The sequence below is a fragment of the Seriola aureovittata genome, chromosome 14, assembly GCF_021018895.1.
Source record: "Seriola aureovittata isolate HTS-2021-v1 ecotype China chromosome 14, ASM2101889v1, whole genome shotgun sequence".
NCBI lineage: Eukaryota > Metazoa > Chordata > Actinopteri > Carangiformes > Carangidae > Seriola > Seriola aureovittata.
The window spans coordinates 3,980,722-3,995,571 of NC_079377.1; the positions used below are offsets into that span (position 1 = coordinate 3,980,722).

General features: G+C 40.8%; 1 protein-coding gene across 1 annotated transcript in view; it reads right to left on the minus strand.

Moving 5' to 3' along the window:
* Window positions 1-13,705, minus strand: part of sertad2b (SERTA domain containing 2b) — a 39,377-nt gene extending 25,672 nt beyond the window's left edge. The window contains exon 1 of the mRNA XM_056395761.1: window positions 13,521-13,705. The gene's annotated coding sequence lies outside the window, so the exon portion shown is untranslated. The remainder of the gene's footprint in view (window positions 1-13,520) is intronic.
* Between the last annotated feature and the right edge of the window lie 1,145 nt (window positions 13,706-14,850).

Below are 14,850 nucleotides of genomic sequence, written 5' to 3' on the forward strand. Positions count from 1 at the left end.
CCAAGATGGTCACTGCTAACTAAACAGGAACCATATCTGAGTATCTCAGTGGGACTATACGTGGCTGTACTGTCAGAACATGCAGCTAAAGTCGTCATATCAGTCGTAGGCAGCACCTCCCACAAACCAGTCAATACAGTGAGATCTCTTCTGGTTCCCCCGAAAGACACAACACCCCCTGAGAGGAAGACTGGAGAGGTGTATGACATCAGATGTGACAGCTGTGGGGGAACACTACATCTGTGAAACAGCAAGGACCCCCGCACAAGAGACTGAATGAATGGAAACAGGCAGCATCAGCTGTCTGTGAACGCCAGACCAAAACCGGCCACAGCCTCGGCAGGGAAGAGGTCAAAGGTCACCAAACAGGGGGAGTCAGTGGATGGCCGGACAAAGATCAAGGACATTCAAATTTGACTACTGAAGGAAGAATGAAGCTCAGAAAGCTGGATATTTAATTAGCATAAACAGTAGTTTGATGGAAGATATGTTAGCTAAAGGTCCATTTATTACCTTTTTCTTCATCATCATCATCATCATCATCTCTCTCACTGCAAACAACAAGATAACAACCATCAGTCAATAAATGTAACATAAGTACCATAAATTTCTGTGATACTCACATGTGAATAAGCAGGTCCTGCACAGACCACATAGACAGTTTTATTATACACGGATCAATACACATTGCTATATTCTTATTGATTCTGTACTTCATTGTTTCTGTATCCTACTTTCGTTTGTTTCTGTGATGTCAGAGAACCAGCGACTGATTTTGCCACACAGTTTTAGCATAAAGGGTGAAATAGAGCAGCTATTGTGCAACAAAATAAAATTCCTCTTTACAAAATCAGAGGGAAAGCAGGGCAATGACTGCAGGGGAAAAAACAAACCGGACTACTAAATATTTAGTTTAACTTTCTCCTTCGGCACGGTGATTGTGAGCCAAACCAAACCTGTAAGAAAAACGCTTTGCTTCCAAGCTTTTTCAAACTTTCCCAAACCACTCGAACAAACAAATATAAAGTGAAATGGAGTGAGATTTTCTGGAAACAACACAATGTGGAAAACCTGAGAATATGAGCCGCCTCTGCAGGCTGCGGGAACATCACAGCAAATAGGATGGAAAATTGGGGAATGAATGATCTGAACTGAATCCAGTCCAGACTCATCGGGTCCGATCCACTCTAAACAAACTGCTCAAGCATCAGTCTATGTCCAGGCTAGACCAGTCAAAGCCAGCCCAGTCCACCGAAGCTCAAACCAGTCCAGAGTGGTCCAGTTTGGTTCAGTTGAAAGCTAAACCAGTGGTAACCAATCCAAACCAGCACGTAGCAGTCGGGTCTACAGTCTTAACCAAACCCCCCAGAGGCAGCCGGGTTGGCCCTGCAAATTGGCCCAACACCAGTCCCAGTAAGAAACACAATCCAACCCAGAATAAACACAAACACCTGACTACACACACACACACACACGCACGCACGCACACACACACACACACACACACACACACACACACACACACACACACACACACACACACACACACACGGTCTCAAAGCTGAGGGGTGTGTGCCTCATGGCCAAAGGCATTATGGTTTCAGGTTGTCCGTCTGTCCGTCTGGCCCATTCTCATGAACGTGATATCTCAGTAACATCTTGAGGGAATTTCTTCTAATTTGGCACAAATGTTCACTTGGACTGAAGCAATTGGATTCTGATGTTCACAGGTCAAAGGTCAAGGTCACTGTGACCTCCCAAAACACATTTTTTGGCCATAACCCAAGAATTCAGCTGCTAATCGTGGCAAAATACACGTAATACCTCTTAAATTCCTTCTTCACTACAATCTATTATATTAGTCTGGACAGACATGGATGTAAACTGCAACTTGACTGGTTGGCGGAGGCAGACAACCACGAGGCTGTAATTGTGGTTAATTATTTAACAGAAAAATCTGCCATAGCACGAGCCGGCCAAGAGTCATAAGCACTGGCCTCAGCCATCTAGACACACACACACACACACACACAACACACACACACACACACATGTACGCACACATTTTATCATATGGATTGTTAATGTTTCATTTATTTGCAGCGTCCAAGCCCAATCTGAAAATGCTGATTAATATATTGTATAAACTTTTCTCCTCCAGGACTTATCAATAAGGATTCAGATCAACTAGACACATAGAATTTAAGTGCAGAACTACAGTTCTTAACTGTGTGGTATTATGGTTCATAACCTTTCATAACTAAGCAATACTTACGTTTGACCCCCCCTCAAACAAAGTGTGATTAGCTCCTTTAAGTTTATATAATATCAATGAATTTCGAGGCCTGAAGAGATGAATGCACCAATATTTCACCAGAAAACACACAGATGTGATAAAATACAGTTCTGTGTCAATTCTCTTTCCTGTGGGGATGACAACCCCCAGGTTGGGAACTAGTGTAATGCACAGTCTGTCTTTGTCCTCACGGGGGAGCAGTACAGCAGAACCAAACCACTTTCCTGCCAGAGCAGAAATCCACCTGTTTCAGCTGTGTACCATATGTGCATGCATGGCCGGGTACACACTTCCACACCAAGCCCAAATTATGGTGCTACACATATTATCGTTCAGTCGGAGACCAAAACAGTAATCTCCTCAAATGCTACTCTGCACCACTGACACAGATATCAGCCACTTGAATGGCCGCCAAGCTGACACAGCACTGTACAACAAAGTATATAATCATTAGGTCATAATCATACAGTGACTGCAAGCCAAATATCCCAATATCAGGGCTGGCCTGTTAACAGTCCCTCACTCATTCAGCATTTGCCATGGCTGGATTTTTCAGTGTCAGTGCCAAATGCAATTCTGTATGAGTGACAGCACACGGCACTGTACTCAGTGCTGTACAAGCTAGTGGTCGTACAGAGTGTCCTGAACATAGACTTTGAACACACCGTTTATATACAGCACATACACCATATTAATGTACACTTTCAGCATCTGCTATTCAAGCAAGGAACACACTTTCAATACCTCACTGAACACTTTCAGTGCACACATAATAATTTGTGCAAATAGGGACTGAATGAACAACAGAATGTTCTGAAGGGGGAAAAGTTTTGTACCACAGAGCAAGAGGTGATGGGAAGACACCAAGATGAACTTATAGCCTGACTCAGAAGATATGACGTTGTTTAAAAAGTTCAGTTACTGACTCATACAAATACTCAAGAACAGATGAAAAACTTTTTGTGTTGATTTTGTTTTGTCACCTGGTTCTGTGCAGCTACTGAGGGCCTAGATTTTAGAATGGGTGGGAAGAAAAGAAAGACAGAAACTACATAAATATTATTTCCTGTATCCATATACCTGTATGTTAATATCAATCTAGGTTATCATGCTTCCCAAAACACTGGTAGTCCAACAAAAATAATGCAAATTACTGTATTTCTAATAATAATAACTTAAATTGGTTCATTGGGGGATAATGTTGTCTCCATCTTGTGCAATTTCAGCATCTTTTAAGGGGACTATTTACTGTAAATCAAAAGTCAAATTAAGCATGCAGCGGTATTATTACATATATACAATATTTGTTGCTGCGGCTCTTGCTCTCAGGCTGCATATGGAGCCTGAATTTAACCTGAGAGGTGAAATCCAAGGTCAAAAAGTCCACAGGGCACAGGGAACTGCTTATTTAGCCGTATGGTAAAAACTGCAGATGACTAAGATGAATGTCCATCCATCCATCATTTATACCTGCATATACCAACATTTTTATCATAGATTCTGTCAAGGGGATCATTAAAAGCAGCTTGACAGTAAAGTGACACATCAAATGGGATTTTGGAAAGTGAGGGAGATATAATTTGGGTGATCTCCACATTTTATTTAGCACCATCATCAGGTCAAAAGTTTAATTTGAACATATCAACAGTAACATTGTCACTGTAAGCATGTTAGCACGCTGACATCAGCATTTAGCTCAAACCACTGAGTAAATACACACTCACAGAGCTGCTACTGTAGCCGTGGACCTGTAGTCTTAATGAGTGACATACTCCTTTCAGCCAACCTCCTGGATCAGCAGTGATATGACAATGCATTCGAGATGTGGTGACCCTACAGGCTACAGTGAGTTTGATCTGTGGGACTGAACGGCTCCATTTTTGTTCTTTGAAATAAGATAAACTGATCAGATTGATGGTATAAACCTGACACTGCTGTTTATGATAATTACTTATTGATTTCTTCACACTCAACGTGCTTTGAATTAGTGAGACATGCATTCAAGAGATGTGATCAAAAGTGACTAGTTTTGAATCTCGGCACTTGAATAATAATAATAATAATAATGAATATATCATTATGGACGCTTGACTAAACTTGCTAACATCAGAATTCAGGAGCCACTTGTCAAACACAGTGTTCCTAGATAACATCTGACAACTAAGAGCTTTTCTTTTAAACTGGGAGCCAAATTTTATCCAATTCAATAACATGCAACATTCCAAATGTTCATCAGATCTGAACATGAAACATGAAAATAATCCAGTTCCTGAACTCACACATGTTGTTGGGTGCAAGAAACACACTGGTATTTGTGTGTATGTTTTTAAATGTTTAATGTTGAGCTGCTCTCTCAATATGCAAGGCTGCATGTTGGGCACTAAGCAGCAGAGTCTCACTGTCACAGTCACAGTCACAGTCACGGAGTGGGAGGAAAAGTGTGTGGGAGGGGGTATTCCAACAGAGTACATGATGTAACATGGACTACTATACAGGTAGTGGAGCAATGAGTCACGGAGCTGAGGGAGGTAACACGATAAGATCTCAGCAACTCAACATCTGTGTGTGTGTGTGTGTGTGTGTGTGTGTGTGTGTGTGTGTGTTGCCATGGTTGTGAGGACAACTTTTGGCTTGAAACCATTGCTGTGAGGACGTTTTGGCCAGCACTCAGAACTTCGAGTTTGGACTTGGTTAAGACTTGGTTTCACGGTCAGGCTTAGAATTAGGTTTAGGTTAGGGTTAGACATTTAGTTGTAAGGTTTTGAGGTTAGGAAATGCATCATGTGACTGACTGTCCTCACAAAGACAGAAGTACAAGTGTCAGTGGTTTAGTTTATGTACGGTGTTCAGAGGATGTCATTTTCCCAACAGGCGTTGCAAAATTGCCCACCTTAACAGCTCATTTAGACTGTGTTCAAATGTAAGATAATAAAAACATGGACGCTCATTTTCAGAGTTTAAGGAGATTCATAAAACCTGAATAAGGCAGAATAATCATTAATTTGGCTCGACTGCTATTTCACTCTGACTGTGTCGTCGAGCTCAGCGTTGACGTTAGAAACAGTAGTTTGACAAAAACTCATGGTCCACTGGCTTTTTCCAGAACTTTCAACCGCATTTCATCATCTTCCTCAGCACAACAGGTTTGCTCAGTTGCCATGGAGAAAGCTCAGTTGTCAGTAGGAAGTATGACAAGGCAGCAAACTCAATCTATCTATCTATCTATCTATCTATCTCTCTATCTATCTATCTATCTATCTATCTATCTATCTATCTATCCTCTCTTTAAATGCAGCCTTATCCATTATTAATACTTTGTTCTTTTGGCTCCTGTTAAGAGGCCTGCTTTGCAAACGCTGCTTTTCTGACATCCGATCCCCCTCTCCATACGTGCTCCTGTGCCTTTTGTATGTGTACGTGTGTGTGTGTGTGTGTGTGTGTGTGTGTGTGTCTCCATGTATGTGCCTCCACTTGTTTAGTCTTGTCTCCTCTGGATCTCTGAACACATCACAATACTTCCTCAGTCATTAGATACTAAGTGCATTGTGACGCACATCATAAAAAATACTGTAGGTACAGCAGAAAACAGAATGTATAATGAATGTATGTAATGATTCATGCTCATATCATGAGGTCGGTCCTAAGAGCTAAAATGTTGTTTCTGATGCATTTCAACAGCATTTTCTCTAAAGCACCTATTTAAAGTAAAAAATATATAAATGAACAATTAAAACTGACAATATGACATATGAGCTATAATCAACATTGTTTCAAGTGTTTTACAATAATAATAATAATAATAATAATAATAATAATAATAAATATATAAAAACAATTCTATAAAACAACTCAAGGTCCACTTTCTAGTCTGTGTTGGGTTTTTATGTGCATGTCAACAGATCCATCTCACAACTGTGAGAACATCATCTGATGAATTCCATGTGCCTGAAAGCTGTAGGAAAAACTAGTAAATGGACCTTGAGTTGGAATATCTTTGTCAAAGGATTATCTTTCAAGGTCAAGTATGAACTTCCATGCCTAGATTGAACTATTGTGCCAAAGTACAGCATATTTTGTTTAACATTAAATTAGAATATTATGATTCATTATCAGTAATTATTATTAATTGCTGCCAGTTACAAGATCCCAAGAAATAGGAAAGATAGCATTCATGCAATCATGTAGTGAAGCATTTATCAAAGACATAGCCTAATGGTCATATTGTACAGATTGTACAGAGTACATCCATGCACACATGAAGCATTTCATGAAGTGTGACAATGTCACACAAAAACAAAATCATAATGTGAGAGAGACAGAGAAGGAAAGAAGCAAGAAAAGGTGCTGCTTGTGTGAATAATGAAAAAGAGGTCAGTGCCTGAAGGGGTGGAGCGATGGTGAACACTCTGCTTAAAGTAAAGGCACTGAGAATGTAGAGCTGCCACACACACACACACACATACTCACACATACAAATACTATTATGATGCTGGATTGATGGGAAATACAAAATCTGTATGTCTTGTCTTTGCACTTCCAATCCCATTAAACATTGCTGATAAGATGCAAATGCTCCTTATGTACATTTCAGTGTCATAATAAACCCTCACGTCAAAATAAAGGCTTGCTACACTGGGAATTTGATCAAGTTGCCTCTCATGTTCCAACTAAACAACTAAAAATTACAAGCTTTTTCTATATACTAAGAAATACCACCCTGAAAGTGTCTTTTCTTTTTATTTTAGTTCATTTTAGTTCATTTTAGTTTAGTTATAGCCTTGTGCAAAGCCAAAAACATAAGGGCAAAAATATAAGGAACGGTTTCAACAGTGTGTATGTAAGCTGTTAGCATGTCAAACTTACTTGCTAACTTCCTACAATATCAACTGGTTGTTACTTCCAAGGTCAAGCAGTAATCATTAACTATAGCAATATTAACCACTCTGTGTAATAAGCTTACAGCCTATGTTTAATAATGCTCAGTTAACAACTTATACATCCATTGTGTAGTATGTTCCCACTGGAGTTTCCGGGATGCCATCAGAGTTCAAGCAAACATTAGCAGCTCTGTCGTACTCAGCCATGTTACACAAGATTGTATTAAGTGATATAATATGAACAAATAAACTAAACAACCACATGATCTTAAAATTGTCCTCATTATACTTACAATATTAGCCCTAACTGGTGCTACACTGCAATGTAAGAACAATGGACCTGTTAGCTTTAAGGACCTGTTAGCTTTAGCCTCATGATTTTAGCACGATATCATGTATGTAGCCATCAAGCGTTTCTTTAGACCCTTTTACAACATTCTTGTTTTAAAATGAGTTGGCCTAAAACAATAAAAACTTAGCCAGAGACAGGGTCTTTAACTAATACGTGGAGCTAATTTTACCTTCATTAGCTAGCTAGCTACAGCTTTATAAAATCTGTTTGTTCACAGTCTATGTTCACTGGTTAGAAATGAAAAGCCGCGTTTCAACCACAGGAACCAAGGTCTACATTTAGTTCCGGGGTTGATCAACCCCCAAAAAAGTCCCTGGTTGGGGGGTAGTACCAAAGATCCTCTATACAGAAGATACCGCATTACAGGCAATGGTATGAAATGGGACACAGTTCCAGTCTCCTAAGTGGGCATTGTCCCTCAACCCCTCCCTCAGGCCAAGGCAACTGGCATGAAACGTATTTCTGTGACTATGGAACGAAAGAATCTGTCATGATCTGTGATCTCGTTTACTCCGCCCATTGGAATGAATACGCTCAGACCTGCTTCCGGTCTCCTAAAGTGGCAGGGAGGTGGAGAAACCCACGTGACACAGATACAGGAAATAATCGGAAATGAAGCATCTCGATTTCTCTACCGTCTCTGGTAGTCCTTTCCAAAGGTTCAGGAACATTGGGGGGTGTGGTCTGCAGTGCTGAACATTTCTGACTGGTCGAGTACTCGCTGCATTATATTTCACACGCAATGTTTAAAAGTCCACAGAGAGCGAGCTCAACATTTTCCACAGCGCAAAACAGGTCCAGGAGAAGGTCAAAAAACGGAAACAGGACTACAAAAAATAAATGATCACAACAACCAGAGTGGCTAGGGGTGCCACCCATCATGTATAATACGGGATCGTCCCGTATTTGAAAATAAAGAGCTGCATCCTGTATTGAATGACTACAGGACACAATTTGTCCCGCATTTTCGTTCATGGTATGTCCTCAAAGTGCTGTGAATAATGTAATGTATAATAACAATCTTGTATAATCTTCCCGGGACTTTAGGCCGAGGTGGAACCGCAGACAACAATGGGCCACAGGAACTGACTGAACCAAAAGTTCCAGGTACAGTCTACCTCCATCTATTATCAAGGACCAATTGTTTCCACAGTTACTAGGCATTTCAGATGGTACATCTGCCACCAAAACGCTCAGTATTTGCCAGTTATCATTGTTAGCAGCATATGCAGAGCTGAAAATGGGCAGCTACACAGGCATAGCATCGGTAACTAAAGGAGGCCGGGCTTAGCGAACAGTCAAAAAGCAATACAGTGCTACAGGGATTATGTATTTTTGTAGGCCAACGCAGATATTAGAGTCACCCCGGTTCCCTCAACAAAAATCCAGTGAGATTTTAACACTGGTTTCTGGATTATTGCAGATAATAAACTCTGTGACCAACAAAAGTTATAAAACTGACACATTTAGTTCAGCAGGATAATCTTCACTAATGAACACCACTTTATGATGTTTGAAGCCTAAATAAAATCACCAGAGGAAAAACCTAATGTTAGGCTATAAACCAACTATACCACGGTCACATGACTTTAATGTCACCACCACTGAACCTTAACTTGAGTTTGATTTAGCTCTGACCTTTTCTACAAAAGCTTTTCTTCTTACAGAGTTAGTAATAGTTTGAAAATATAATCACAACAAGGCTGTAAAGGTGGACTGGTGAGAAGTTCGTGTTTTCATGTTCAACATGATGATGTTTATCGTCCCCGACAACCTCTGTAGTCTCAGAAGTAGTAAAATGCTAACTAATTTCCTGGTTGCAATACCTGGGGCTGAAGCTGATGATAGCCGATATTTGGTTGGTGACTGATAGCTGACGGGAGCCACAGTGAGGGTCCAGCATGACATTCAACAAATGGCAGTCAAAGCCTACAGTATTGCAGGAGCATAATCGGCACCTCCGCCTGCAGTCTGACTGACTAGTTAGCCCCTGCACACTGCAAAATTAAAAGGATTATTCTGAACTTAGACTATTTTGGCCAGAGTGAAACATGCCTCTCTGCCCACAGGTCCACATTAACAAGCTTAATGCAACATCTACACACAGAGAAACTGAGCAGGGTCAGAGGCTCAGGTTCGCCAGATAACCCTGATTATAGGGGAAAGTAGAGGGGATACCTGTTCACTGTTAAGGCTGGTGTAGTGCAGTGGAGTAACGCCAGTCCTGCTGAGGGATTATTGTGTGGTGATGCTATCATCACAACCACTCTCCCACTGTCTATTTATAGTTCACAGAGCGCTCCCTCTCACTCTCTCTCTCTTTCAGTCTCTCTGTCACATTCTCCATATTGAATGCCAAATGCATTAAAAGGAGAAGGTCAGAAAAAACGAACCCCCAACCACCAGTTAGTGGTTTCAAACTCCGAGAGAAATACAGCACCTGTCCCTTGCCTTACACAAAGCGCTATTGTGAAGTAGGTAAACTTTTATATTCTCTATATCATACATACATTTTCATCACAGGGGACAACATAAAATTGTATTTGTATCAAGAATACAGTGTGTATATATATATATATATATATATATAAGAATACAGTGTGTATACATATATATATATATATATATATATATATATATATGCTTATTAAGGTGTTTCATTCAGATTTGGACCTGCAGTCAGTTGTGGATTGGTTTATTTGAGATCTGAAGTGTCTGAAATTCAGTTTCAGGTGAGAACAAACTCACGTGTCCTTCCCTTGGAGCACCACCTGCTCCGTCTTGTGGCTTTTCTGTGGGAATCAGTTCAGTGTGGGTGTGTAACAGTTCACCAGTTACAGACCAAAGTGAGTCCAGATTTGATCCTTGACTTTGTATCATCATAAGTGAGAGCAAAGGCAAACCACAAATCACACATTTCTATCAGTAAATCATAAAAAATCATCAAGGCAGCATTATGAACAACGTTCTCTGGAGGAGGACAGGCAGGTGATAGTTTCCTCTATCCAGTTTTATTCTCCTCACAGCATGGGTTTGGAAATTTCTACTAGCAAAAAAGAGATGTATTGTAGGGACCTGGCCTTATTTTAGGGTCCTGAATGTATCATCTCGGTGTTCAGACAGAGACAGTGGATGCTGGACGGCTGCTGATTCCGTCTGCCAGACGGGCCGCAGCGTCTGAGCCCCAGGCTGGGAACACAGACGAACCACGGCACCTTAATCTGGATTAGCTGCTAAATTAGAAGCCTGGTTGCTTGTGTAATCTAGTTGACAAAGTTCCGGCAGCACCCATGGCTATTTGATGGCAGCCAATTCATTCAGGCCAGGCCAAGCCAGGCCTACATAGGCCAGTCACAATGACTGACTGATGCAGTACCCATACAGAGAGTACACATGTATTTTAGATTGGTGTTGTGAAAATATACCTGAAGAGTAAAGTCCCTTAGTACTACAATCAGAAAAGAGAATGTGACCAATAAAGTCTTCAGGAGTGCAGTGGTGGAGGAAGGATTCAGACACTTGAGTAAAAGTGTCAGTATAACGATGTAAAAATACTCCATTACAAGGCAATGCATTCAAAATGCTAAAGTAAAAGTACAGACGTATTATCAGCTGTAGTTACTGAGTGTATCGAAAGTAAAAGTAGTTGTTATGCAGAAAATGTCTCCTGTAAGCCACTGATATATTATTGTATGTGACATTATTAATGAATACTGATGCATCTTACCGGTGTATGTGGGGCTTATTCTGACTAATTCATAGTTTAGGTATTTTCAGTTTGGTAGGGAAAGAAACAAAGAATGGATTATTGGATGAATATTGGATATAAGGTTTCTGCAGTATTCACCAATGCCCTTCTTAACACAACTCTCCCATTTATCCAGGCTTGGGACTGACACTACAACTGCACCGGCTTGTGCATCCGCGCAGATCAAACAGCCAAGCCAGAGATCAGCTGACAACCTGCTCCACAACCAGAGCCATGGCTCCTCCTGTATAACAATGATTCCTAGTAATGTAATTAATTAATCATTAAACACAAACAGACCGGATAAGCTGAAAAATGGATGGGTTAATCAATCACAAAATAACTCATTAATATAAATTCTGTGTATAAATTTTCCATTAGGTCAGAGGTCTGGGGAATGTCCAGCCTTTTATAACTACACTTTGTAAATAGCTGGTACGGTGGAAAAAAAAAACTTAATTCAAAGGTTTTTTCTGAAAGATAATTAGTAATTATAAAGTAGCTGTCAAACACATGAAGTGGAGATAAACATCACAAATTTCCCTCCAAAATTTAGTGGAGTATAGACACATAATAGCATTAAAAGGAAATATTCAGTTAAAGTACCTAAAGCTACTTAAATTCAGTAATAGAGTAAAAGTACTTAGTTACTTTCAACCACTGTGTGAGTACACAGCAGTAACACAGGGTGAACCTCTATAAGAATGTTATATGATTGCTGAGTGATAAAAATATAAATATAAAAATATACATATATACATTATAAAATATGACAACAACCCCTACAGAAACATTGTAGCAACATTACAACAGATGCACATGCAAACATGAGTGTGTAGACTTCACGTGAGCATACTCCTACAACTACTAATAACAATACTAAGAAGGGCACTCAGAGAACTTCCACCAAGGCCAATGTCAAACAACATACACCAGACTTCAGAGAAAAAAAATCTAATTCATAAATGATCTGGATCTGCCCCAAAATGTAATGTGTTCATCCCTGACCCATGACCTTTCTCTCTATGAAGTTCAGTGCAAACCGGTTCATTACCTTTTGCTTTACCTTGCTGACAAATAAACAAACACAGGTGAAAACTACATAACCTCCTTGGAGGAGATAATAATAAAGATACATTAAATAATTATCCATGTAATAATAATAATTATCTTACAATCCCTTCAGTTTGAACTTGATGACACCACACATACACACATACATACATACACACACACATACATACACACACACACACACACGCACACACACACACAGACACACACAGACACACACACACACACACACACACACACACACGCACGCGCGCGCAGATCGGGCCCAAGTAGGGAATGCTGTGCTGCACTGGAGCAGCGCAGCAGCAGATCAGGATATGTCTGTCAGTCAGTGATGGTGTGTGAGCTTTTAAGACAACTTGGTTATATAATGGTGGCAGCCGCAACAGCAACAACAGCGGTAAATGCGCACTGCTTTTCCCGGAGCGACAAGAGAGAACACCATAGCCAGTTCACCCTGCTCCTGAAGGTTCAGGTCTCATTTCAAACTGGACTCCGTGAAAATAGTTATTCCTTACATAAAATAAAATGGATATACATCTTTAGAGTCATACAAATGTGCCGAACATAATATATTTTCATCTAATTTTAACTTTTAGAATTGACTCACTGTGTTCGTTACAGCAGCCCGACTGTTACAACAGAAGACAAATGTAGGCTCCATACAAGATGAACCATTACAATACCACATTTTAATTTGTCATTGTATCATATGTCGTGTGTCATGTCTATGCCGATTTTAAGAACAGCTTCAACTCCTATTAAAAATATTATCGCAAGTCTTGTGCTGTTGTGTATTAGCATTAAAAAAATAAGCAAGAGCCACAAAACAACATTTTTTCCAATGTAGTTTGGCGGTTGTCACGCGCGATGCAATGGTGCGTAACGGGAATTCCACGCTCTGCTTTTCCTCTGGTGGAAGCGTTGACTAATGTAGATGGGAGAGACTACTTGTCCATTCATTAGACCGTACACATCCTGTGTTTACCACACCAGGAGCTACTTTTTGAAAATGTTTGAGGTGCTTTAAATGAGGAGGCAACACGCGGACGCATTAAATCGCACGTATACAGACAGAGAGCGGTGCAGAGAAACAACATTTACCATCACTACCAAGAACACCAGACACCAGTCCACCGTACAAGAGTTCAAGACGCAGTTTAAGACACTCACCCTCTATGGCAGATCCGTCCAGCACGGTGCTAAAGTAGCAAATAGATTTGAAAGAAATGGCTTTCGGGATGTTGTTGTGGTAGAAAGCTCACTCCGCTGTTGCTGGGATGTCAAATTTCTGTTTTACAAAAAAACTGATGGACCAGGTCCAGGCTCAGTCCAGCGTCTCCAATGTCACAGATCGCGGCCAATGCGAAGTCATGTAAGATCAGCCTGTCTGGTGCTGTATTCACGTGTCATGAGGCAGATGGTAAATATGAACTACCTACTTCACTGCCCGTAGGCGGCAGGTAGGCGGCCAACACTTACATACAAATTCAGCTCAAAAGGGATTTTAGACGTTAAACACGATTAAAAGTTAGAGCTTGTTCTAGCTCTAGTAGGCCTAATTTAGGTAGGCCTACCATTTAATAACTTATTTTAACAATTCAATCCAAAACCTGTTAAATTAACTATACCTAGACTTATAATATATAAACATGAGCATATAGGTCACCACTGGTAAGTCCCTACACATTTTTACAAGCTGTAAGACGTCGGTTACTCTTGACTTATTTCCCTCCCCGTTGGAATATTTATGTGACACGAGTTTAAGAAATTAATAAATTCGCACGGTCCGTGAACGCAGCAGCAGGCTATGTGTGACAGACATGTCGTGCGGTGACTCAGGGCTGAGTCAGAACGTCGTGTCCCGCCCACACCGCGGTGGCGGCCAATAGCCCCCGTGCGGAAACAGGCACAGTGGCGAGCAGTCACGCAACCCTCCACAGTTTCTGTGTGTGTGCGGGTTTAAAGGGACTCCAGCGGAAATCATTCCCATTGACCATTTAAGGCAGGTGGGAGGGTAAGCTTATAGGCCACATGTTATATTCATATGTTACACAGATATGAATGTATATTTATTAATATAAATGGGATCAGATTCATAATGAACATGGCAAAGAAACAGTGAATTGCTTCTTTATTTCAATCACCATTAAATCACCTAACATGACATATAATCAAACATTTATTTCCTTCAGAGTTCACACTGCAGACACACACACACCTGTTAAAGGGATAGTTCAGGTTTTTTGACGTGGGGTTGTGTGAGGTAGTCACGAATAGTCTGTAGCCTACATTACCTGCATTAGATCCTGGGCAGCGCGCTTCCAGTCAGGAGATCTGACCAGGAGATCCGACTGGGAGCACAGATATCGGAATGTCTCGGTGGGCGTGTCAGTGTCTAAAACACGTTTCTTCCGGTGGCCCCGTGCACAGCAACACATAGCTCTGCTAGTCTGCAGGGTGCTCCCGGTCGTATCTCCTAACTCGGAGCGTGCTGCTCAAG